Source organism: Ochotona princeps, chromosome 25 (genome assembly GCF_030435755.1).
Source record: "Ochotona princeps isolate mOchPri1 chromosome 25, mOchPri1.hap1, whole genome shotgun sequence".
In the NCBI taxonomy this organism is placed as follows: domain Eukaryota; kingdom Metazoa; phylum Chordata; class Mammalia; order Lagomorpha; family Ochotonidae; genus Ochotona; species Ochotona princeps.
In genome coordinates, this window is record NC_080856.1 from 32,718,612 (window position 1) to 32,744,165 (window position 25,554).

At 51.1% G+C, this 25,554-nt stretch overlaps 2 pseudogenes; both read right to left on the minus strand.

Moving 5' to 3' along the window:
- LOC131483358 (zinc finger protein 850-like) overlaps window positions 1-25,554 on the minus strand; it is a 455,811-nt pseudogene that overhangs the window by 345,544 nt on the left and 84,713 nt on the right.
- Window positions 9,391-10,188, minus strand: LOC131483369 (transcription factor SOX-2-like; annotated as a pseudogene).

The following is a 25,554-nucleotide window of genomic DNA, read 5'->3' on the forward strand; positions in this document are numbered from 1 at the left end:
TGCGGCTCACTTGGGGAGTGAATCATCGGACGGAGGAACTTCCTCTCTGTCTCTCCTCTTCTCTGTGTATCTGACTTTGAAATAAAATAAATAAATCTTTAAAAAATATTCATACTAGCTATTATTAATGCAGTTTGAGGAATATTCCATCAGGGCCTGGCTCCTGGCCTTGCCCTGTCCAGCCTTGAGAATTTTAATCATTTGGGAGCAGGAACCACCAGATAGAAGCTTTCTCTCTGTTTCTGCCCTTTCCTGTCTCTGCCTAACTCTTTCCAAATAAATAAATACATTTTAAAGGCACCTAAGGATAAATGACCTTGTGCTGACTCAAATGCTAATTGAAATGAGACCTTGGAAAATTACAAAGTATTGTCATAAAAAACAACGGGTTTGGGCCCTACACTATGGCATAGTGCCTAAGGTCCTCCCCTTGAACTTGCTGGGATTCCGTATGGGCACGGCTTTTAATCCCAGCAGCTCCACTTAACATCCAGTTTCCTGCTTGTGGCCTGGGAAAGCAGTTGAGGACAGTTCAAGCTCTTGGGACCCTGCACCTTTGTGAGAGACCTGAAGAAGTTCCTGGCTCCTGGCCTCGGATCAGCGCAGCACTGGCCGTTGCGGCCACTTCGGGAGTGAATGATCAGACAGAAGATTTTCCTCTCTGACTCTCCTCCTCTCTGTATATCTAACTTTCCAATAAAAAAAAATAAATCTTTTTAAAAAATGCAACTAAAATAGAAAAGAATCAGATTATGACAATGTATATCTATTCCTTCACTACCTGAGCTATTTTTTTTTTTTTAATCCCATCTGTGCTCTGTTCTAAGAGTCCTTCTACCTCCATCCATCTCTTATGGGTCAGCCAGGATTCCCACTGGTGTCTTCCCTGAATCAATTTGTGACTCGCCACAAGGGTTTTTTTTTTTTTATGATTTTATTTATTTCCGGGCCTGGCACAGTGGCCTAGCGGCTAAAGTCCTCACCTTGAACACCCCGGGATCCCATATGGGTGCCGGTTCTAATCCCGGCAGCTCCACTTCCCATCCTATACTGCTCCCTGCTTGTGGCCTGGGAAAGCAGCCGAGGATGGCCCAAAGATTTGGGACCCGGCACCCGCGTGGGAGACCTGGAAGAGGTTCCTGGTTCCCGGCTTCAGATCAGCACAGCACAGGCTGTTGCGGCTCACTTGGAGAGTGAATCATGAGATGGAAGATCTTGCTCTCTGTCTCTCCTCCTCTGTGTATATCTGACTTTGTAATAAAAAAGGATAAATCTTTAAAAAAAAAAGATTTTATTTATTTCCTTTACAGTCAGATATACAGAGAGGAGGAGAGACAGAAAGATCTTCTGTCTGATGGTTCACGCCCCCAAGTGACCACAACGGCCAGTGCAGTGCCAATCTGAAGCCAGGAGCTTTTGGCCATCCTCACCACAGGCAGGGAGCTGGATGGGAAGTGGAGACGCTGAGATTAGAACCGGCGCGCATATGGGATCCTGGCACTTCCAAGGTGAGGACTTTAGCCACTAGGCCATGGCATTGGACCCTCCACAAGGTATTGACTGAGTCCCTGTTTGGCCCTGGTACCCATTTCCACCACCTCAGGCTGCACCTTGCTGTCTTGAGAGGTTTTTCTCGCAGTGCTCTCTTGCCTGGGTGAATGTATTCCCTCCTCCGCATTCCCAAAACCCATGGAGCTTCGGACACTTTTCCTTGCAATTCTGCACTTTCTGCTCTCTCCTCTGATTCATTCTGTCCCTATCTCATCACACACTCGGATATACCAACTGTCCACGGTCAGTCATCTTTCCCCGCCTTATTTTCATCAAATTACATCACAGGTTGAAACTTTGAGATTGTGTCTCTTAAGTGTGTAATACGCAAGTTAGCATCACATGATGTTGCCAAAATTATGAGCCACATTTAACACTCATAGATTCCCAAATACCATTTCTACTAAGTTTTTTTTCTAAAATAGTATTCCAAGACAAAACAGCACCATTGGGATAAAAGTCAAAAAGCAAAGTCTTTTAAGTGTGATTTTTGAAGTTGTCAACTAAAAAAGAAAAAAAAAAAACACTGAAAAGAACAAGAACATCTAAACCATGTTTGGCTGTGTAGTTCACCTAAAGCAAATGAAAATCCAATACAAATCTAGTCAGTGTTGCCAGTAAGTGTTTAAAATGCAAAGTTCCACTCTCAGTCTGTAAAACTTAGTAAGCAAGTCATGAAAGTGACTGCCACGCTATCGCACTAAGACCTGACAGTAAGATCTCTCAGTTTGTATTAGTAGATGTGTCTAATAAAAAAAATAGCATAGAAAAAAGACTTTTTACTTTTAAAGCTACCAATCTTTTTTTATATAACATTTTAAATTATATTTTTGACAATCTTTAAAATTGTTGATTAGGATAAAAAGGTACAAGGGCTACAGGGAAGTGGGTAAGACTATTATTTCTTTATTATTTCCTTCATATATCTGAGGTAAAGGGAATATTGAGGAAGAAGCCCCACCCAGTCTCCCACCCATGCAAGGTCCCCAATGTGGGGCATGCTCTGAGCTCCTTGCTCAAGTTTTTTTTTTCTTAAGATTCATTTATTTTTATTAAAAAGTCAGATATACAGAGAGAAGGAGAAAAAAAGATTAAGATCTGTCCAATGATTCACTCCGCAAGTGATCACAACGGCCGGTAATTCACCAATCCCTAGCCAGGACCAGGAACTTCTTCCAGATCTCCCACGCGGGAGCAGGGTCCCAAAGCTTTATGCCGTCCTCCACTGCTTTCCCAGGCCACAAGCAGGGAGCTGGATGGGAAGTGGAGCTGCCGGGATTAGAACTGGTGCCCATATGGGATCCTGGCATGCTCAAGGGGAGGACTTTAGCCACTAGGCCATGCCGCCGAGCCTGCTCAAGTGGTTTTGGTAGTTCACCAGTTATGAATCACTGCCAATCTCTCCACTCCAGGCACCATGAGGTTGTTGGAGAATCCACTGATTGACATAGTCCATCATAAAGTCTCCATTTGTCCCATATTTCGCTGCCAACATATAGCTGAGGTGGTGGATTGATCTGTTCTGTCTACTGTCTTTTCTTGGTTAGGGTTCTGAGTCCCCCACTATGATTGGGGGATCCCAAAAAGAAACTTTGAGGTGTTCCCAGACCAGATTCTTGTATGTACTAGCAACTACAGGGCCCGCCACAGTCCATCGCCCTGGCAACTGGTGGGCTGCTACAAGGACAGGCCGGCTCTCCCGAGCTCATTGTTTCAAGGACAGGGCAGTTTGGACTGCATCCCCCTGAGCCCTTGCCCACCCGCCCGCCATCCACTCCAGCACCAAGCAGCTCACTAACACCTTCTAACTCCCTTCTCCACCCCCTCCTCCACACACACACATTCCTAAACTGCCAAGCGAGCTTACCCAGTGTCTATTCTGGCTGCTTTTGTGTCAGACCTATTCAAATGGAGCTCCAAGAGCCCCAAACACGCATTGTTGGTTATTTAAAAGGTTGAGTTCCAGTTTATGATATTATGATATTATTATGTGCAGCTAATTCCCGCAACCTGATTCTTTACCATGAGCTGAAAACACCAGACGCAACAAGGTATCTTAGGAGGTTTATTCCAGTGGGGAAGGAGCAGGATGGAGGGGAAGGGGAATGGGAGGAGGGGTCGGGTGGCTGGAAGAAGAGGAAGAGCAAAGAAGAGAGAGAACCGTGCCTGGGGGCCTTTTGGTCTGCCAGGTGTGGGGGGTGATGATTGGGAGGGATTGAGGGCAGGCCCCAGGGGATTGGCAACTGCAGGTGAATGTCTATTGATGATTTGTGAGTGGGCGGGTTTGGGGAAGAGGCTGGAAGATTGGGGGTGGGATTCTCAGGTGGAATGCCAGGTTACATCTGATTGGTGGATGGCTAGACTGGCATGAATTTCCTGTGCTCTGAGCAAGAAGTAATGGTGCAGAATCCAGGGTAGGATATTCGAATAAATTCTTCCACTCATACCATCAGATCCAGGGCCTGGGGGGCTCGGCCAGGGTCCCCACACCTCTAACCTGCCCTCCCACCACCCTACAGCTGCTCTAGGATCAGGCAGGCTTGGCCAACAATATGGCTTCTGCATCAAGTCAATCTCCGGCCTGCTGCTCTGGAGCCGGGTCTGCTTGCCCTCACCCACAGTGCATCTGCCACGACCAGCTTATCCACTGCTCCAGGGCCAGGTCCTTTTGGCCCGTGAACCCTCCACACACACCCAGCATGACCATCCCACTGCCCCATCTGCTTTTCCAGAGCCAACCTGATGCAGTCTTCCAAGGGCAGGTCCTATTTCTCTTGGATTGGGGCTGATGTCTTCCAGGGATTCCTGGTGCTTTCCCCAACTAGGTCTGCCACTGGGGTTTTCTATGGGAAGGTCTTGCTTCCCCTGGGGGTCAGATGCTGGAGTCTTTCAAAGGTGTCTCTATTTCCCATGGGTTGGGGGCTAGGATCTTCCCTGGTGGGGGATCTTCTTTCCCCGAAAGGGTGGTGGCTGAGGTCTTCCAGGGGAAGTCCGTCCCTCGCACTTCAGGGATGGATTCTGCTTTCTTTTGGTTGGGGGCTGGGGTCATCTTGGGGATGTCCTCTCCCCCACGGTGTTGGGCACTTGGCTTCTTCCATGTTGGGTGCTGTAGTCTTGCAGGGGTAGGTCCTGATTGCCCCTGACTCAGGGATTCAGTTTTGCCAGGGATGGACCATGCTTCCACCCACTGGTGTCAGGGGCTGGAACCATCCAGGGGCCTTGATGCCGTTTTCCCTTCTCACTGCCCCACCCCCATCAGAATAATGGTCTTCCTGGGGCAGGAAACTACCCACAGGGAAGCTGGACCCACCCCTGGAGGACCCCAACCATCTACCCAGGGCTAACCAGGACCTACCTCTGGAAGACTCCAGCATCCCATCCAGGGAGAGACAGGACCTGACCCAGGGTAGTTTCCTGATTCTGCTCTGTGGTTCCTGCCTTTGCTGCCTCTATGCATGGCTGGATGTGGTGACTCATCCCCTTACTCTGTTGGTGCTTGCAAGATGGACTCCAGGTGCCACTTCCTGTGTCACTTCATCCCACAGCCTGCTGTGACCCAGCACATGGTTAGACCCAGAGCCAGCTGCACACTCCTCTCTGCCCATCTCAGGCCATGCTGGTGGGCACCTGCACCTTCCTGGAGGTCACAGTACAGGGAACAAGGGACCGTCCACTGAAGGCATGGCAGATTGATTGATTTGAAAGACATGGTAACAGAGGGAAAGAGATCTTTCAGGGTTAGGCTAGGCTAAAGCTAGGAACCAGGTACTTCAGCCAGGTCTCCCAGGTGCAATAAGCAGGGAGTTGGATCAGAAATGGAGTAGCCAGGACTCAAACTGGTGCTCTGATATGGGATGGCAGTTTGAAGATGTAAAATTGACCCACGGCACCATAATTTCAACACAACTTCTGAGTAGTGGGAGAATGAATACTATCTTCTTTATCATTTGTTTATATTGATCCAAAGGGCTTGAATGGATGGGAAGACAGTTACTTGTATTTCTTCCCTGCTGTAGATGTGCACATCACAAAGATCCAGACTGGATAGCACCAAGTGGCCCAGCAAGCTCTGTGTTGGCCCTTCTTGCACTGGCATGGAACTACCCAGCGTTATTGGCAACTTTCCGGAAAGTTCTAAAAGAACTTCTTCTTCTTCTTCTTCTTCTTCTTCTTTTATTTTTGTTAATTATATCTTGAGACTCAGATTTATTTGTTGGGTTTGACAAGCAGGCTGTGGCATGGAAAGTGCCTCCTGAGTTCATCTGCCCTGGCAGTGCCAAGGCTGGTTGATGTGGTAGGTGTGTTGTGGGGCATGTTACTGTGGCTAAGTCAGTCTATCCCTAGAGCAAGCTGCAGGCAGATTGCCTGGAGAAGCCTGAGGGAGGCATGACAGGCTGGCTAGAAGCACAGGCTTTGCCAGCTCTGAAGACCTGTGTTTGCTGCAATAACTAAGGTGGGAATGCTAGATGTGCTGTGTACCCAGGGAGAGTGAGCCTATTCCAGAGGATCAAGATGGAGGACAGGGGTGTTAGGGCTCCTGTCAGAGCCAGCCTAGAGCTGACAGCCTCCTGCAGGGCTATAGCCCACCCATTGTCCACTGATTGTAAACATGGCAGCCTCCTATGGCTGTCCAACTCACCTGGTTCCTAAGGCAGGGTCAGCCAACTCACTCTTTTTATAAAAACCCATGTAACTCTGACATTGAGGTCACTCTCTGAAGGAAGGGAGAGCTGACCCAGGCTGGATGGTCAGTTTGCTTGACTCCTTCATAAACTTTGCTGTTTAGCAAACAGGCCCCGGCCATAGGATTGTGGACAGAAGGGGCCTGGCCCTGGGCTGCACTTTTTGAAGAGAGGCATAGGAGCCCAGCCAGGTGGTCTAGAAGCTAAAGTCCTTGCCTTGAACATGCCAGGATCCCATATGGACACCGGTTCTAATCCCGGCATCCCCGCTTCCCATCCAACTCCCTGCTTGTGGCCTAAGAAAACCTTGGGATCCTGCTCCCATGTGTGAGACTGGAGAAAGTTACTGGCTCCTGGCTTCAGATTGGTTCAGCACCAGCCATTGCGGTCCCTTGGGTTTGAATCATCAGACAGAGGATCTTTCTCTGTCTCTCCTCCTCTCTGTCTATCTGACTTTGGGATAAAAACAAAATAAATTCAAGGGGGGAAAAAAAAGAGAGAGGTGCTTGGACTGCAGACATCCACAGTTCCCTGGTTTCTCTGTCCACATTTTGTTACTGCTAGGCCTTACCTCTCCCAGAACTCCAGAAAGTACACAAATTAGAAATACAAAGCATCTTAGAATTAACATCTTTCCTGTCCCACTCAAGCAGTAAACAGATTGTGAGGAATACACACATACAGGGGCCATGTTCAGGGGCTACCTGGAGACCTAAGTCCAACCAGGTACTGGGGAGACCAAGAGTCAGAGTGCCAGAGCAATGGAAGCATGTGACCAAGAGAGTGAGCCCTACCCATCAGAGTCCACTGTGGGGGCTTGTGAGGGTAGTGGTTACACAACAATGCAATACGAGCCCCTCTCATGTTCCAGATAGGTGAGCATTCCAGGTGGGCAGGAAGAAACATTCAGGTAGTGGGATGGGGTGTGGCTTCCCAAATGGTGACCCTGAACTGCCTGCCTAGCCCACAACATTGGGAAAAGGAAGACACAGATTTCAACTTTTTATTTCTGGTTGATGCAGCAGACATTACTGCCCATTGTGAAAAAGTTTCCTTCTCTCTGCCCTTGGGGTGACTCATGTCAACCCCTCCCTGAGATGGTGCTGAATGGACACAATTTCCATCTTTTTCATGGGTGTTTCCGCCCTTGGAGACCCTCCTGCTGCTAGTGCAGGCCACCTTCCTTCTGCTTCTTAAATAAACCCTGCTTTGCAAACTAGAGTTGTCTACATGAACATTATTTCATGAGAAAAGAAATAGGTTGTTGCAGTGTTTCGTGCTGATTTCCCTACCACACTAGGCCACTTTCCCCTGTAGTAGTGGGAAGGATATGGCGGCAGGCAGGCTAGAAATAAGTGTGGTGGGGCCAAGCCCTCCTGGCCCTGGAGGAGCTTCCAGGTAGACTAGGTGTGTCGGAGATGACACTGGAGGGTCAGGTAGCGAGGAAGAGTGGGCATGTTGTAGGGCAGGGGACTCAAGGTGTGCAGGCTGGGGTTGCAGGGTCACTGGCAGAAGGGGGCCAGCCCTGGAGTGACTGGCAAGCACACTGCCTGCTGGGAGGGAGTGAAATCTTTGGCTAAGCCCAACTTGCTCTCCAGCTGTGGACAGTGGACAGTGTGGCAGTGCTCCTGGGATAGAGCCCAGGCTGTCTAACCGAGCCTGGCCCTGGATGGGCACATGGGGTGATGGAAGGTGTTATGTTAAAGAAGCCCTTTACCACCTCCCTCCCATCCATGCAATTCAGCCTGGCCCTGAAATGGAGGACTACAGGCTGTAGGAGCAGGGACACCGGCCAGGATGACTTGGCTATGAAGCAGATGGCGGCAGGCAGAGAGGGGGCGCACAGTGCACTGGATTGCCCGGCTTGTTCCTGGAATAGCAGCCAGTGAGTTTCTAGGGTTCTGGGCTTACTATCATGACCCACTGGCTCTGAAATGCATGGTGTGCATACTAGGTGTACATGGGGGTACGGACCAAGCATCATGTGGGGTTGAGCAACCTTCGAGCTAGGGCTGAGGGGTGTACTGGCCTAGACAGCTCGGATGATGTGACCCTGGAGCACATGGAGTGCATGCTCAGGGTCATGAATGCTGTCTGAACAGGCCTGGCCCTAGATCAGTGGTAGGGGACAATGGTGAGTTTGGGTTAGAGGCACGTGGATCAATAGTTGAGCCCACCTGACCCTTGAATGACTTGCAAGCCAGCTGGGAACATGGAACAGGGTCAAGGGGCATGGTCAGGATTGTCACCAGAGTGGACATCCGGCAGGCTGGGGGCACAGGGGATACCTGCTGAACTGGCCAGTCCTTGCAGTGGTGGTCTATGAGCTTCTTGGCAGGGCAAGGCCCCACATGCAGCTTGGTCTGTGAGCAGCTTGTTGGGGGTGCCGGGTAACTGGTAGTGCCCAACTGGTTCACAAGCAGCAATTTGAAGCAGTGGGACAGGTGTTTTGGTTTCTTGGGCTGAGTGGGCCTGGGCCTGGAGCAGTGAGAAACCTAAAGGTGCAGGGATCATCAGCCTAGCTGTGGGATCCTGTAGCCTTGTGGGAGACCCGGAAGAGGTTCCTGGCTCCAGGCTTCATATTGGCTCAGCTCCAGCCATTGTGCTCACTTGGGGAGTGAATCATCCGATGGAATATCATTGTCTCTGTCTCTCCTCCTCTCTGTATATCCACCTTCCAATTAAAAAAAAAGTTGTGTGCAGTTTTCTTTTACTTCAGATCTATACAACGTCCATTTCCTAGGCCCTCCCCTGTCCACCCACGAGCCAGTTTTTTTTTTTTTTTCTGTACAAAAATAGTCCCGCCAAAAAAGAAGTCCAGCATCTCTACATCTTTTATAAAGATCTCTGGTCGGCGTCGCAGGTTTTGCGTTGGGCGTAGAAGGGATTGGTGGTCTCCTCTGAAGCCGTCATTTGCTGTGAGTAATGAAATGTTCTTTGTCACATACCAGGATTTGTGTTGCATGCGCTTGTTTTTTTCGTCATGCTTCCTTCTCACTCTACTTTTGCACCCCTCCCATTTCCTGGGTTTTTGTTTGTTTGTTTCCTTTTCCTCTGAAAATGTCTTTCCCCCTACTCCCCACCCCACTATCACCTCCAATCTCCCCTCCTGCCCCACCCACCGTCCTTCTTCAGTCCGCTGTCTGGCGGGCCCCCCTCACATGTGCGAGAAGGGCAGTGTGCCTTTAATGGCCGTGCTGGGCACTGGGCTGCTCTGGTAGTGCTGCAACATGTGCAGTTGGCTTGTTGCTGGTGAAGTACACACTGATCGTGTTCTGGAGGTTCCCGGCCTGGCAGGGCTCCCTGGAGTGGGACGAAGAGGTAACCACTGAGGGACTGGAGCTGGCCTTGGACTTGACCACCTAGCCCAAGAAGCCTAGCGCCATGCCAGGGGTGCTCTGCTGTGAGTAGGACATGCTGTAGGTGGGAGAGCCATTCATATAGGTCTGCGAGGTGATCATGGAGTTGTAGGCAGTGCGCTGACATCATAGCGGTGCAAGGGCCGCATCTGAGCTGCGCCATGTGTGTTGAGGCCCAGGTGCTGCAGGCAGCCCAGCTGGTCCTGCATCATGCTGTAGCTGCCATTGCTCCAGCCATTCACGTGGGCATAGCTGTCCATGCGCTGGTTCATGGCTGCCCCCAGCCCGGCGCCCACCCCAACCCTGCTGGCCATGCTGTTGCCTCTGGAAGCCAGCAGATCGCCAGGCTGCGTGTACTTATCCTTCTTCAAGAGCTTCTTGGTTTTCGGCCACGGCCCATATTTATAGTCTCTGTTTCTTCTTGTGCAGTGCCCGCAGCCACTTGGCCTCTGTGGTGAACGGCTGCTTTGTCATCTCCCACTAAGTTTCCCCTCAGGACCCAGGTGGTTGCTGATGGCAAAGTTGTGCATCTTGGGGTTCTCCTGGGTCATCTTGCGACACTGCCCACAGGAACACACCATGAAGGCGTTCATGGGCCTTTTGGTTGCCGCCGACCGCCACATCCATGGTGTTGCAATTGCCTCAGCCTCCCCCAGAATTCCGCTGTGTCCCCAGTGGCTTGAGCTCCATCTCCATCTGTTGTCCATGAGGGCGCTGTGCCTGTGGGCCCGGCCTGCTGGGCGCCTGAGACCCTGGGTGCAGCGGGGAACTCTGGGGGAGGGGCACAGCAGGAGGAGGAGGAGGTGAAGGGGAGGCTGGCGGGGGGGGGTGATTGGAGATAGCGGGGTTTGAGGAGACCAGGTGGAGGAGAGCAATTTGGGGAGGAGAGGAAGAGCGGGGACAGAGATGGCAGAGAGAGAGGGAGAGGCGAACTGGAATTGGGATCAAAAAGCAGAGTTTCCCTCCGCCTCTGCCCGATGCCCCAGCTGCCAGCTGCGATTATTATTATTGTTGTTGTGATTTTTTTTTGGGGGGGGGGAAGGCTTAAGCCCCGGACTCAAACTTCTTTCTGCCTTTCTTTCTCTCTGATTCTTGTTCCCTCAGTCCTTAAAGAGGCTGCAACCTATTCTCCCCCTTGTGCAAACACTCTCTTCTCTGCCTTTACAACTCCTGATAACATTTTGAACAAGTTAATAGGCAACCGTCCGAGCGCTGGTTCCAGTCCCAGCAGCCCTGCTTCCCATTCAGCTCCCTGCTTGTGGCCTGGGAAAGCCTTGGTACCCTGCACCCCTCTGGCAGACCTGGAGGAAGTTCCTGGCTCCTGGCTTTTTATGGGCAAGCACCAGTCTTTGTGGTCACTTGGGGAATGAATCATCGGACGGAAGAGCTTCCTCTCTGTCTCTCCTTTCTGTATACCTGACTTTGCAATCAAAATCAAATAAATCTTAAAAAGAAGAGTTGTATTTAACCAGGCACAAACATTGTTCTTAGGGCACAAGAGGCTAGGAATTCTTAAGTTTACATTTAGAAAATCTCACTGGTTGGCAAAGGGTGTAGACATGTTTGAGATGATGGAAAATTATTAGATAGGGTAAAGAACAGAGAGCAGATTATAGAAAAATAGGGGCCAGGAAGTCAAAAGGGAGTTATTTGAAGACCCCCAGATACAGGTAGGAGGCGACGATCGCTGAGCAGTGTTTAGGGAACAGAAAACCCAGCAGCCACCTGTGAGCTGTGATCCAGAGTCAAAGGACAACCAGGGATCCAGAGGCAGCCACAGATCAGCCCTTGCAGCAGCCAGGTGGGTGCTTGGGTTCACATGGGGAGCTCGGGAGGAGAAGACAGGCTGGGACTGGCCATTTGTGCCAGATACTTTGGATGTGGGGAGAAAGGCACCCTCCTTCACTGCTGGTGGGAGTGTAGGCTAATACAACCACTGAGGAAATCAGTATGGAGAGTGCTTGGAGAATTGCAAATAAACCTGCCATATGACCCAGCTATCCTGTTGCTAGGAATATACCCAATGGAAATGATATCTGCATGTGAGAAGGGGATCTGTAATCCTGTTTACAGTAGCACATGCTACAATAGCAAAGACATGGAAACAATCTAGATGCGCATCCAAAGAAGAGTGGTTAAAGAAACTGTGGTACATCTAATCCATGGAATATTATTCAGCTATTAAGAACAATGAAATTATACTATTTACAACTAGGTGGTCCCAACTAGAAACCATTATGGTCAGCGAAATGAGTCAGTCTCAAAAGAACAAATACCATAATGTTCTCTCTTATATAAGGAAACCAGTGTGGAATGTATAACTTCAATAATTCAATCGACAGTGTTTTTGTTTTGTTTTGTTTTGTTTTGTTTTGTTTTGGCTGCATCCCATGTGTTTTGAAGTTTTTTTATAGCAGTTTTATTTATTCCAAATACTCTCTCTTTTAAATAACATTATTTACCTTAATTGCAAAGTCACATATACACAGAGGAGGAGAGACAGAGAGGAAGATCTTCCCTCCACGGATTCACTCCCCAAGTGAGCACAAGAGCCGATGCTGTGCCGATCTGGAGCCAGGAGGCAGGAACTTCCTCCAGGTCTACCCCACGGGTGCAGGGTCCCAAGGCTTGGGCCGTCCTCCACTGTTTTCCCAGGCGACAAGCAGGGAGCTGGATGGGAAGTGGAGCTGCTGGGATTAGAACTGGCGCTCACATGGGATCCAGGCAAAAATACTCTCTTTTCTCTTGTCAAATTCATTGCTGGCTCATGGACCATATGGTGCATCATGTTTTTCAAGAGACTTTTGTATCTCCGTCTTGTCACCCATGTGCTGGTTACTCAGTGGCGTGTTTTTTCATGGAGCTGTATTTTGTTGTTGTTGTTGAGGCTGTTGTTCTAGCTCATACCAGTTGCTGACCTTGTTTCATGGTTTCTCAATTATGGAAATGTATAGTGATGGGGTACTGGGGTCTACCATTTCCAGATGTGGGGATATAATGCAACATTTATTCCTGCATCCAGATGACAGATGGATTCCCAATGAAACTGTTGGACAAGTGTAGACAATGGGATGCTAGACTGTTTGCATTTGTCTGTTCCAGCTGCTTGGGGAGTGAATTAGTGGATGTAAGACCTTCTTCGCCGTCTCTCCTCCTCTCTCTATATCTGACATTTCTACAAAAAAAAAATTAAATATCCCATAGAAAGATGTTTTAAAACTGAAACCAAAAGTCACAAATTCTGGAAACCGAGTAACAGAAACACATACATATGCATAAAATAAGAAATATAGATATAATATGAATTACATATATCATGGCAAGTTTTCTTCTGCTAGATTGAATCTGGACAAGCCCTCTTCTCGGTTTGTGTCTTACACATTATTGTGAATGTGTAATCTGTATTTCAAAAAGTGAAATGAACTAATGGAAAAAAACCTTGGCAATACAAAGAAGACAAGTTCCAGAAAGCATTGAATATTCGGTGAGGTGTATCTGCAGACTCTTGTCCTACATTTCTGTGTGTTTTCAGACTTGAACAGGATCCTGAAGCAGAGAGGGAAGGAGAGGCCAGGAGGGGGACTGATGTGAGAGGCGACAGCGGCCCCTGCTGTTGGAAGGCTCAAGCTGCAAGAGAGGAGGCCCCTTCCCGCCTGAGGTGAAGCCCCGCCCCTCACTCCCCCTCCCTCTGGAATCCTACCTCACTGCCCTTTGTGATTGTGATTGGCTACGTGTTGTGACGCCATGCGTAGTCGTGGGAGGGGTCCATTCACGCGCGCCCAGGAAGCCCTGTGGCAGCAGGTGGGAGGTTGTTGTGGGCGCCGCCATAACCACGTTGCTGGTTGTGTTGGTGGAGAGGCGCAGGTGGCAGAGCCAGTGCTGCCCTGTGAGCTCCCTCCCCGCAGGAGCCTCTGCAGGACCCCCAACTCGTCAGAAGCTGGGAAGGGTGAGTGTGTGAGAACATCTGAGGCCCCGGGGCGGGCGGGCGGAGGCCAGGAGGGGGCCCTTGGGGTCCTCACTCTGCAGCACTGACCTTGAACACTAGGCCTCCCAGTTGAACCCATTGTGCAGTGAGGAGGGGAGAGTGCCCAGGGACAGTTCGACCTTCATGTTGGGCATGATTTCCATTTTTTATTTTCTATTTTATTTTAATTTTCTACCTCATTGCAACTTCTTTTTTACTTGGCCCGATTTTCTTGATTTGGGCAACAGTGTCTCCAGCCCGCAGCTCAGTCCTCAGTGAAGCTCCTCCTAAGGGTCTGGGGCAGTTTTCTTGTTGCTGACACCAGAGCAGCACAGATTCCAGCAGTTAGAACAAGCAGCCTTGTTTTCCTGTGAGTTTTGCTGCAAGGTTGAGGGGCAGCATGTGGTGCTGGCACTGTGCTTGGCAGAGGCCTGGGGTGGCACAGCGACCTTGTAGACAAGCCAAGGGAGTGCACAGGGACTCACGCAAAGGGGCTTCTCTAGAAGAACCTGAGGAAGGAACTGTTAAGGCAGCACTACTGATTTATCCTGATGGCTTCTGGTATGTTGTCACCCATTCCCTTAAGTTCTCATGATTGGGATTAAATGTCCCCATGGGTTGTAGAGGGAATAAGTCAGGTTCAGCAGAGAGCATTAAGGCAGGGAATAAATCTGTAAATGTCCAGAACTCTTGTCTCAATGCCAAGTGCTGCTCTCTGCCCTGAAAAATCACACCAGGAGTCACTATTTCCTCTAAGGTACAATTCCAAAAGTTGTCTTATTATTTCCCTATCTCACAAAATAAGCATTAGGTCTTTAGAGGAACTGTTTGTTATGAATAGTAGGCGTTGGAGAAAAGCAGTGAATGCCCACCTGACACAGCACAGGAAGGCATCCCTGCCCTGTGTGGGTGTGTGTGACAGTGGTTCAGATGACATTGGGACTCCTGTGTCTCCATCAGAATGCCTGGGTTTCAGTTCTGTGCAAATGCAGGGTGCAGCTACTGCCCAGGCTGGGAGGCAACAGACAGTGGCTTGGGTAGCAGTGTGAAAAACCTGACTTATTTTTGGTTTTGTGGCTGTGGCAGGCATGTGGGAAGTGAGAGAGTGGATGAAAACATGTGCCCACTAAATAAGGAAAATAGTAAATGAAGCTGTTAGAAACTCCTCAGCTTTTGATCCCTCAATCAAACAGTTACATGGTCCTCACTACACTCATTTTGTGTGTCTGAGTTTCAAAACGGTTTGTAACAAACAAACATGGCTATCTCATCCTCTTTCTCACTCATTCCCCCTGAAAGAGAGCAGGAGATTGTGGGTTACCATTCAGATGGCAGCTGATGCCCTAAAACTGGAGGGCGTCTGTAGTGGTCCATTTGTTTTATATAGATAGCCCCTCGGAGCATTAATATATTCTTTACCCATCCCAAGCTCCATTCCTTGGTGACATATTAATGTCATCTAGAGAAATGATTGATGTACTCTGTGTTCTCTCAGCCTTGGCTACCTAGGGAGTAAAACCTTGGCAAAGGCCCAGGTAAATCCTAGGGTAGTGAGCTTGGGATACACAGCAGTTTCATTTTGCAGCCACAAGTTGGTTTAGTCAGAGGATAATTTGTACCAAGAAAGAAGCTTTGTGAAGGTGAAATTTTGGTGGCCTACACACTTCTCAATAGGTGAGCGTTTTTGTGACTAGTTTCATAAGTTATTTCTGTGAATATTTGCAGTGGTCTAATTCTGGTGGTAGAAAGGGTAATAAAACATGTGAGTGTATTTGATTTGTTTACTAAAAAGTATCATTTGTGCTCAATATCTGGGATAAGAGTCTTTTTAAAAATATCATTTTATTATTTTTTTGTTTTGTTTTGTTTTTGAAAGCAGATACACAGAGAGGAGAGACAGAGATGAAGATCTTCTGTTCATTTCTTTACTCCTGAAGGGACTGCAAAGGCCTGAGCTGCGGCAATCCAAAGCCGGGAGCTCAGAGCCTTTTCTGGGTCTCCCACACAGGTGCAGGTTCCCAAGGCTTTGGTCTGTGCTGCACTGCTTCCCCAGGCCACAGGCAGAGAGTTGAATGGGAACCAGTGTCGTTGAGGTTAAAACTGGCACCTACATGGGATCCCGACCCATGCAGTAGGATGATTTTAACTGCTAGGATATTGCGCTGGGCCCCCTACATAACTTGCTTTTTTTTTTTTTTTAAAGATTTATTCATTTTATTACAGCCAGATATACAGAGAGGAGGAGAGACAGAGAGGAAGATCCTCTGTCCGATGATTCACTCCCCAAGTGAGCCGCAACGTGCCGATGCGCGCCAATCCGAAGCCGGGAACCTGGAACTTCTTCCAGGTCTCCCAAGAGGGTGCAGTGTCCCAGCGCAATGGGCCGTCCTTGACTGCTTTTCCCAGGCCACAAGCAGGGAGCTGGATGGAAGTTGAGCTTCCGGGATTAGAATTGGCGCCCATATGGGATCCCAGGGCTTTCAAGGTGAGGACTTTAGCCACTAGGCCACATCAGTGGGCCCCGTACATTACTTCTTAAAGGGGACAAAGGACCTGAAAGAGCTGACACCTGCTGTTCACTAGCATTAACCTGCATCTGTGTATAGCGATAAAGCATTGACCCTGAGGCCTCTATTAATTTCAAATGATGAAATAACTGAATTGTTCTGTAATGAGTTGTTTGTGGCAAATTTGTATTAAGCAAACATAACACATCTGGTATTAAAAAAAAAAAAAATCACAGAGGCCACAGCCTTCACTTAATCTTAAATGTGTGGTTGCAGCAAGAGCTAAATGTTGGAGGAAACACTGCAGGCTGTGAGGAGTTCCCAGGTCCACACTGTCACATTTCTGGCTGCTTAGAATTCTCAGTCAATTCAGTGACCTCCCTGGGCACTGTGTCCTCAGTGAGAGTGATCCCCAAGGCCTGGGAACGTGGGGAAGCTGCTGAGTGTGGGTCTCCCTGTGAAGTGTAAGCAGGCTGCTTCCCAGAGTTCATTCTCTGTCATGTCCTGGTGCTTTGATTTCCAGTTTGCTCACTTAGGCAGGGATGCAGGCCTGTCTGCTGAGCCACTGTGAGCTGCATCTGAGGCCAGCCTGTCCCGCATGCCACTGCAGGCTTATGAGGTTCTGACAGCATCCCTAACAACCCTAACCCGCATGCTAGCCCTTCCAGGCCCAGCTGGGCCTTGCTGACCCACAGTGAGTCTCTAGCATGCCCTCTCCCACAAGCCCACTGCACCAGGGCCAGGTGGTCTCAGCCAGCACCCCATGTGCTCACAGCCACCCTCGCCTGCTTCAAGAGAGCTCTGTCAGTGTCTCCTGACCCACTTCTCCGCCCACCCTGCCACTCTGCCGGCTGCTTTAGGGCTAGGTCATCTTTGCCACAGCAACCTGCCCCACAGCAGGTATATTCTGCCAACCTGCTGGCACTGGATCCAGGCCCAGACTGTTAGGCTGCACCCACCCCCTGCCTACATCTCCAATGAACCTGTAGCACACCCGCCTGGTCCACAGCTTTATGGCCAGGCCAATTCGGCCATCTAGTTCTTCAGACAGCCTCTTGCCCACCAGCCACTGTCACGCTCGGTAGCCTGTGCTGGTTCTACCTCCCCTGCACACCCACCCAACCCGACACAATGACCTATTGTCCAGGATGGAGCCAGGCCTCCTGGGCCAGAGTACATGGACCCCAACCTTCATGTACCACACTCTGCCTACATTCCAACAGCAGACCCCTCCCCCTTCACCAGCACCTACACTTCCCCTAGCACTCCTGCCTTGTCCTCTGCTGCAGGGACAGGCTTGCTTGGAGAGAGACACCTTGTCTCTAGCCCACTTGACCCTCCTTGCCGCAGGTATGTCAAGAGCAGGTAGAATCAGCCAGTGCTTGCCACCTGTCTTGCACCTCTAACATGCCCCAGGATGGCCACTCCAGAGCCTGGCCAGCTTGGATGGTACCCCCACTCCCTTTGCCCACTTGCCACCTGCTCCAGAGCCAAAACTGTCAGTCTGATGACCTCTATACCTCTAGGCCTCGAAGTGCTCCAGGGCCAGGCCCACTCTTCCCAAGACCCCAGCACGCCTGCCCAGCTGCTCCACTTGCTGCTGTAAAACCAGGTGGGTTCTGCCAGTCATGTTGCACCCCCAACAGGCTCTTTGCCCACCTGCTAGTCCAGGGCAAGGTTGGCTTGCCCTGCCAGGCAGTCCATAGGCCACTACTACACATTTAGCTAGTATCCCCTGTGTCCCTTAACCCCACCCCTCTTTCCAGCTTGCCTGTAACCATTCCAGGATCAGGTGGGCTCAACTTGTACTCCACGCACATCTAACCCTCCCTCACCATTGATTCTGCTGGTGATCTAGGGCCAGGCCTGTTCAGACAGCACTTCACAGCCCTGAGCATGCACTCCATCTGCTCCAGGGCCACATCACCCAAGCCACCTAGGCCAGTGCACCCCTCAGCCCTAGCTGGCAGGCCGCTCAGCCCCATGTGCTGCTTTGTTGGTATCCACATGTGCCCCCAGTACACACATCATGCATTTCAGAGCCAGTGGATCATGGCAGTAAGGCCGGAGCCCAAGGCACCCACTGGCCGCTATCCCAGGGACAAGCTAGACAAGCAGGTGCACTGTGAGCCCCTCTCTTCCTGCCATCTGCTTCATAGCCAAGTCATCCTGGCCAGTGTTCCTGCTCCCGAAGCACTGCAGTCCTCCATTTCAGGGCCAGGCTGAATTGCAGGGAGGAGAGGAAAAAGAAGGGCAGCCAGTGATCCCGCTCCCTCAGCAGGCAGTGTGCGTGCCAGCCGCTCCAGGGTACGGCTCTACTGCCAGTGACCCTGCAGCCCCAGCCTGCACGCCTTGAGGGCCCTGCCCCACAGCATGCCCACTCTGCTACCACATCAGACCCTCCAGTGTCATCTCCCACACCTAGCCGGCTTAGAATCTCCCCCAGGGCAAAGAAGGCTCAGCCCCACAACACTCATTTCTAGCCTGCCCGCCCCCATAGCCTTCCCGCTGCTGCAGGTCAAAGCAGGCTAGTGAGGTAGGGAAATCAACATGAAACACTGCAACAACCTATTTCCTGTCTTGTGAAAAAATGTTCCCAAGTTCCTAGCCTACCTGTAAGCCACTCCAGGATCAGGCTGGCTTAGCTGGTACCCAGTCCTCTGCTCTAGGGCCAGACCTGTTGTGTGGGTGCTCCACCAGCCCCCAGCACCAACTATATCTGCTCCAGGATTGGGGGCACAGCCAAGGTCCCTGCACATGTAGTCCTCTAGCCACCTTGCCTGCTGCTCCAGGACCAGGAAGCCTTGGCCAGTGACATGGTGTCTGCATCAGGCTGCTCGCCTTCCTGCAGCTCCAGAGCCAGGTCCGTTTGCCCTGCACCCACCATGCATCTCCCACATCCCTACCGCACCTGCTTTTCAGGGTCAAGTTGGGGACTGGGTTCTCCAGGGGTAGATCCTGCTTCCATCTACCCCCTGCTCCTCCCACCGGGTCAGGGACTGGAGTATTGCAGGGGTCCTGCTGTATCCCCTTGCTCTCCTCCCCTTCCCTTCTACTGAAACCCCTGAACATTGGTGCTATAATTTAAAAAGTGGGTTGAGCTTCCCTGTGTGTAGTGTCCTTTGTTTTTGCTCCATGGCCGCAGTCTTTGCTGCCTCTCTGCGTGGCTGGATGTGGAGACTCGTCACCCTTACTCTGGTGGTGCTTGCAAGATGGACTCCTGGTGCCATTTCCTGCTTGACTTTATCCCACAGCCTGTTGTGACCAGAGCAGGGTTGGAAACTGGACCACCTCAGACCAATGTGGTGAGCACCTGCACTTTTGTGGAGGTCACAGTACAGGGAACAAGGGACCCTCCGCTGAAGGCATGGCAGATTGATTGATTTGAAAGGCATGGTGACAGAGGGAAAGAGATCTTCCATCAGCTGGTTTTATTCTCTGGTTGACCAGGACAGTCGTGGTTAGGCTAGGCTACAGCTAGGAAACAGGAGTTACATGCAGGTCTCCTACGTGGGTGCAGGGACATTTTTCAAAAGCATTTTCAGAGAGTTGGAGTGGGAAGTGGAGCAGCCAGGACTCAAACCAGTGCTCTAATGTGGGATGGCAGTGTTGGAGGCATCAGCTTGAACCAGGGCAGCGGAATTCCAGCACAATTTCTGAGAGGAGGGAAAATGAGTGATATTTCCTTCAATCACATGTCTAGTCTTGATAATCTGAAAAGAAGTGGTGATTTTTTTTTCCTTTTTTCAGTGTAAGGGAAACTTTGAAAGCTGCTGGTGTAAAATTTTTTAGTCTGTATCTGGGTGGCAGATGGAGCTGAGCTCTCCCCCAATGAATTCAGGCCACTCTCTGACTCTAACTCGTAGTTGACCATTCCCTTGTGTGCTTCCTCAAATCATTTTCATTTTTCTTCCAGATTACTGTTTAGTACCCAGCATGGTAGCCTAGTGGCTAAAGTACTTGTATGTGCCATGATTTCATATGGGTGTCAGTTTATGCTTTGGGTGCTGGATTTCACATCCAGTTCCCTGCTTATGGCCTTGGGAAGGCGTCAAGGATGGCACAAAGCCTTGCAATCTTGAACCCACATGGAGACCAGGAAGCAGTTTCTGGCTGCTGACTTTGGATCAGCTCAGCTTCAGCCATTGCAGCTGCTGGAGAGGTGGAAGATTCTTTTCTCTCTCTCTAGCCCTCTTTCTCTCTCTCTTCCTCTCTGTATATTTCACTTGCCACTAAAAATTGGCTCTTGGCTTCAGATCAGATCTGCTCCAGGCATTGTGGTCAATTGTGGAGTGAACCAGCAGACAGAAGACCTTATTCTCTGTCTCCTCCTCTCTCTATATCTGAGAAAAAGATCTTCTATCCCTGGTTCCCTTTCCAAGTGACCTCAATGAAAAAGAAAAGCCAGGAAACTTTTTTTTCTACTCCCTTGTTGGTGCAGTGTCCCAAGGCTTTGGTTCCTCCTCTTCTGCTTTCCCAGGCCATGAGCAGGAATCTGGCAGGCAGGTGGAGCAGCCTAGAATCAAACTTGCACTCCTATGGGATCCCAACTCATGCAAGGTGTGCAGCTGGCCCTGGGTCAAACCCTGCGCTGGTCACAGCAGGCTGTGGGATGAAGTCACACAGGAAATGGCACCAGGAGTCCATCTTGCAAGCACCACCAGAGTAAGGGTGATGAGTCTCCGCATCCAGCCACACACATGTACAGTAAATGCAGGGGTCATTGAGGAAAACCAGAGGAAACTACCCACAGGGGACCTGTACCCATCTCTGGAAGACCATAACCCAGACCGCTGGTTTGTGGGGAACAGGGCATGGCAGGGGATGGAGGGAAGTAACATGGGCCCTGTGGAAGACTCCAGCCCCTGATCCCAGAGTTAGTCCCTTACCTGGATCTGGAGTAGCCGTTATGGTAGATGTGGGACATGCATGGTGGGTGCAAGGTGAACAAAGCTGGCTTTGGGGTGGCAGGCAGATGAGTCCCCTGAAGATGGCACTGTGTCACTGGCCAAGTCTACCTGGTCCTGGAGTACCAAGCTGGACAGTGGCCGGCTACATGTGAGGGCACCATAGCCATGTCTTCAGGTTGGGGTGATGGCGTGGGTGCTCAGGGTTTGTGAATCACCCACAGAACAGGTGTGGCCCTAGAGCAGCAAGCTGGGATTCAGCTAAGTCATCCTGGCCCTGGAGTGGCTTTCAGGCTTGCTGGGAATGTGGAGTGCAGTGGCATAGAAGGTTTATTGATGTTAGTGATGTGGCCTGGCCCTGGAGTGGGCATCTGGCATGGGCGCTGCTCAAACTGCCTTGACTCTGTAACAGCAGGCACTGCCATGGGCTGGGCAGGCTAGAGTCCTATGGTGGCCAGTGCAGCCAGCCTGTGCTTATTGGAATAGGCAGGGTGGGAGTTCTAGATTTGCTACTGGCAGAGGGAAAGCAGCAGGTGGGCCAGTGGTCTGCTTGGTGTGCTGGCTGTGTGTGTTGTTGACTGACTCTGTCTGGCCCTGGGGCAGCTGCTGTGAGGCAGATGCCAGATATTGAGGCTCTGGCAATGCAGCAGGTGGCATTGAGTGCTGGGGTGGCAGTGGTGGTAGGGGACATGGCTGGTTGAGCACACCTGGACCTGGAGTGGCTGGCTAGTGGGCCTGGGTGTAGGGTTGTCATCCAATTTGGCCTGGTTCTGCAACAGCCAGCAGACCAGCAGGGCAGTTGTGCTGGGTGTGTGGGGATGCTGGGAGGGCCTGTGTGGCCCTAAAGCAGGTGGTGGAGGAGGGGGACCGGGGGCATGGGGATGTTGGTCTGACCCTGGAGTAGACTCGTGGGGGGGGGGGGGGTTGGTGCTAGAGACACTGGCAGGAGTGCTAGAGGCACAGTGGGCACAGGAAAAGCAGGATGGTTGGCAGGCATGCTTAATGAAAGGAGAGGCTGGCCTAGCCTGCCTGGCCCTGGAGCAAGCAGAGGGTGGTTGTGGACATGAAGGCACTGGAGTGGTGTGTGTGAGGAGTCAGATTGGATCTCTGGTTCCTGGTAAAATTATCCTTTAAACTGTGAGAACAGGGTCTTCCCCTATTTCCATGTCCTTCCTGTTCCCTTCCTCTGGGGAGGGAACACAGGGATAGAATCAGCGTATTAATCATCCCTCACAGCTGTTATATCAAATGCAGTGAGATGTGGCTCACACTAACCTCATCTCTGGGTCACTATCAAAGGAACTGCACTTCAGCTTTCAGCTTATCTCCAGGATGGTGTTGTGGGGTGCAAGCAAGATCATGCAGGACATGTCTCAGGTTTATTAAGGAGTCTTTGTCAACCAAGTTTGGTGATAACAGGGCCCACTAGAAATTAACAAATGCCAAGTGCATGTGACAATTCAGGCTGAACGGAAATCCTGAGAGGCAGAAATGTTCATTACCCTGAAGTCTGTCTGTTAATCTGAAGATCTATGTTCCAGCTTCCCCAGTAATATGTTATCCTAAGAGACATACAGCGAACAGCCAGGACAGACTTACAAGGCTGCAGACATTCGCATTTCCCTGCCTTCTCTGCCCACATTCCATTACTGCTAGGCCTCACCTCTCCTGGAACTCTGGAAAGTAGACACGTTAGTAATACAATGCATCTTAGAATTAACATCTTCACTGTCATGCTCAAAGAGTGAAAAGAAAATGAGGAATACAGACATACAGGGCCATGCACAGGGGCTACCTGTCCTCAGAATTGTCTGCAGGAATCAAGAGAGCAAGCAGGTTCTGGGGAGGCCAAGAGTCAGAGTGTTGGAGCAATGGAAGCACTTGACCGAGAGAGTGAGCCACAGCTGTTCAGGAGCCTTATTGGGGTTTGTGAGGGGAGTGGTTACACAGCAATGCAATACCGCCCCTCTCAGGTTCCAGGTGATGATAGGTGAGTGTCCCAGGTGGGCAGAAGGGAAAGCCTAGATGGAGTGGGGGCTGTGTCTTTCAAGCTGGTGACCCTGAACTGGCTTCCTACCCTAGCCACAAGAAAGAAGCCACAAGTCTGACCTCTTTTTTCTGGGCAAGGGTAGGTAGACATTACTGCCCATTGCGAACAAGTTTCATTCTCTGTTTCGTTAGGGTGACTCATGTGAAACCCTCCCCTCGACGGTGCATAAAAGACACCATTTCTACCATTTTCTTTTGGGTTTTCCTCCTTTGGAGCCCCGTCCTGCCACTAGTGCTGCAATTATTTTCCTTCCTCTTATGAAATAAATCCTGCTTTGCAAGCTAGAGATGTCTGTATGAAAACTGTCATGTGAGAAAAAAAACAAGGTTGTTGCTGCAGTGTTATGCTTCAAATGCCTTGCAACTCCAGCCCACCTTGCCCTGGGGCAGCAGGAAGTCCTCATGGGCAGACAGGCTAGAGTTGAATGTTGGGGCTGCCTTTCAGGCTCTGGATGTGCGACACACCACTTGACGGATAATTAAGGTGACAGGGTGAGCATGTTGTTGGGTGAGGGACTCAAGGCACGCAGGGTGGCCGGCAGAAGGGACCCAGTGCTGAGGGAGCAGGATCACTGACTGAGCCTGACTGGCTCTCGGCAACAGGTGGTGGACAGTGTGACAGTGCGCTTGGGCTAGAAGTGCACTGGTGCTGGCTCACCAAGGCTGGCCCTAGATGGGCAAGTGTGGCAATGGAGGGAGCATGTTAGAGGTGCAGCCTTCCCCCAGCACAATTCAGCCCTGAAGTGGACGACTACAGTGCTGTGGGAGCAGGGACACTGTCAATGATAACTTGACTCTGAAGTAGATGGTGGGAGGACAGCGGGTGTAGAGTGCATCGGCCCTGGAAAAGCTGCCAGTGGGTGCCTTTGGTCTTTGGTTGTTGTTGTGACCTTTGTCCCTGGAGCACAACAGTGTGCATGCCCAGTATGCATGGGGGTACCAGCTAAGCCTTCTTGGCCCAGGAGTGGACAGTGGGCATGGTGCGGTCACTGTTCAAAGCACACGTGGCCCTGGAGCGCCTGGCAGGCGGGTTGCAGTTGATGGGGTCTGCAGTGGCAACCAGGGCAGCATGGCCCTGGAAGAGACAGTGGATGGTGGGCAGTCTGTGGACTCACAGGGTGTGGTCTGAGTGAGCAGCTGGCACAGTGGGAGGACTGGGGGTGCGTGGCATGCTATCTGATAGGGCCCAGGCAAAGGCCCAGAGAGGGGGCATGTGGTGTGTCACGCTAGCTGAGCCTGGCTAACCTTGGAGCAAATAGTGTGAGGGTTGCTCAGTCTATGAGCTAAGGTGCTGTGCAGGATGCACTGGCCTGGGTGTCTTGGATGACGTGACCCTAGAGTGGATGGCGTGCTTGCTGGGGCCCGTGAAGCAACCTCTGAATAGGCCTAGCCCTAGAACCTCAGGAGGGGGCTGTGAAAGAGGAAGGCCTAGAGGGGCATGAGGCACCAGCTGAGTCCACCTGAACCTTGAGTGACTTGCAGACAAGCCGGGAAGAGGAGCTGGAGGATTGGTTGTTGGCGAAATGGACAGCAGGCAGATTGGGGGTTCGGGGGATGCTGGCTGAATCAGCATGTCCTTTCAGCAGTGGTGTATGAGCTGCCTGTGCTGGGTAAGTTCCTGGAGCAGCAGGTGGGTGAGCAGCATGCTGAGAGGGTGCTGGGTGGCTGGCAGAGCCTACCTGGTTCTGCAGCAAGCAGAGCAGCCAGCCTGTGTGTGTGTGTGTGTGTGTGTGTGTGTGTGTGTGTGTGTTTGGTGGGTGGTGGTGGATTGCAGGCAGAATTTGCCTGACCTTGGAGCAGCGGAAATAGTGAGTGGAAGGGCCAGATGCATGGGGATCGTTGATCTAGTCCTTGAAGCTCTGGAGCACTCAGCAGGCAGGCTAGGGGAGCGTGGGCTCCATCTACACTGGCCTGACTCTGCAGTGCCATCCTGATGGGTGCTAGAGGTGCAGGATGAGCAGGCAGTGCTGACTGATTCTGCTTGCCTTCAAAGCCACCTGTGGAGCAGAGGGCCGGGAGGACTGAAAGTTAGGGGTCTCCTTCCAAGTAGGCCTGTTCCTGCAGCAGGGGACAGGGCAGGAGTGCTAGAAGTAAGTGAAGGATAATGGGCGGGTCTGGCCCTGGAATGCAGGCAGAGTGTCATGCAGGAGGGCTGGGAGAGAATGGCTCCACCCTGGAGCAGGGGGCGTAGTGATGGGAACCCGGGGGCTAGTGGCCAGCCCAGCATACCCGACCCAGGGAGAGGCTGTGTGAGTGAACAGGATCATGGCCCAGCTCGCCTGGCACTAGAGCTGTGACCCGGCAGACATGCTACAGGTTCATAGGGGAAGGGGGAAAAGAGGCGCATGGCCAAGGCCGCTGGGCCCTGGAGTGACAGGCATGTCCGCCGGGTTCACCTGCTCTTCTACAGGGGTGGCTGTGGCCAAGTCAACCTGGCCCTAGAGCAGCGTGTGGGGTGTCAGGGTAGGCTGAGAAGCGATGCTAGGGACTTTGGCAAAACTGTCCTGGCCCAGGACAGGTGCAGCAGCGGCTGTG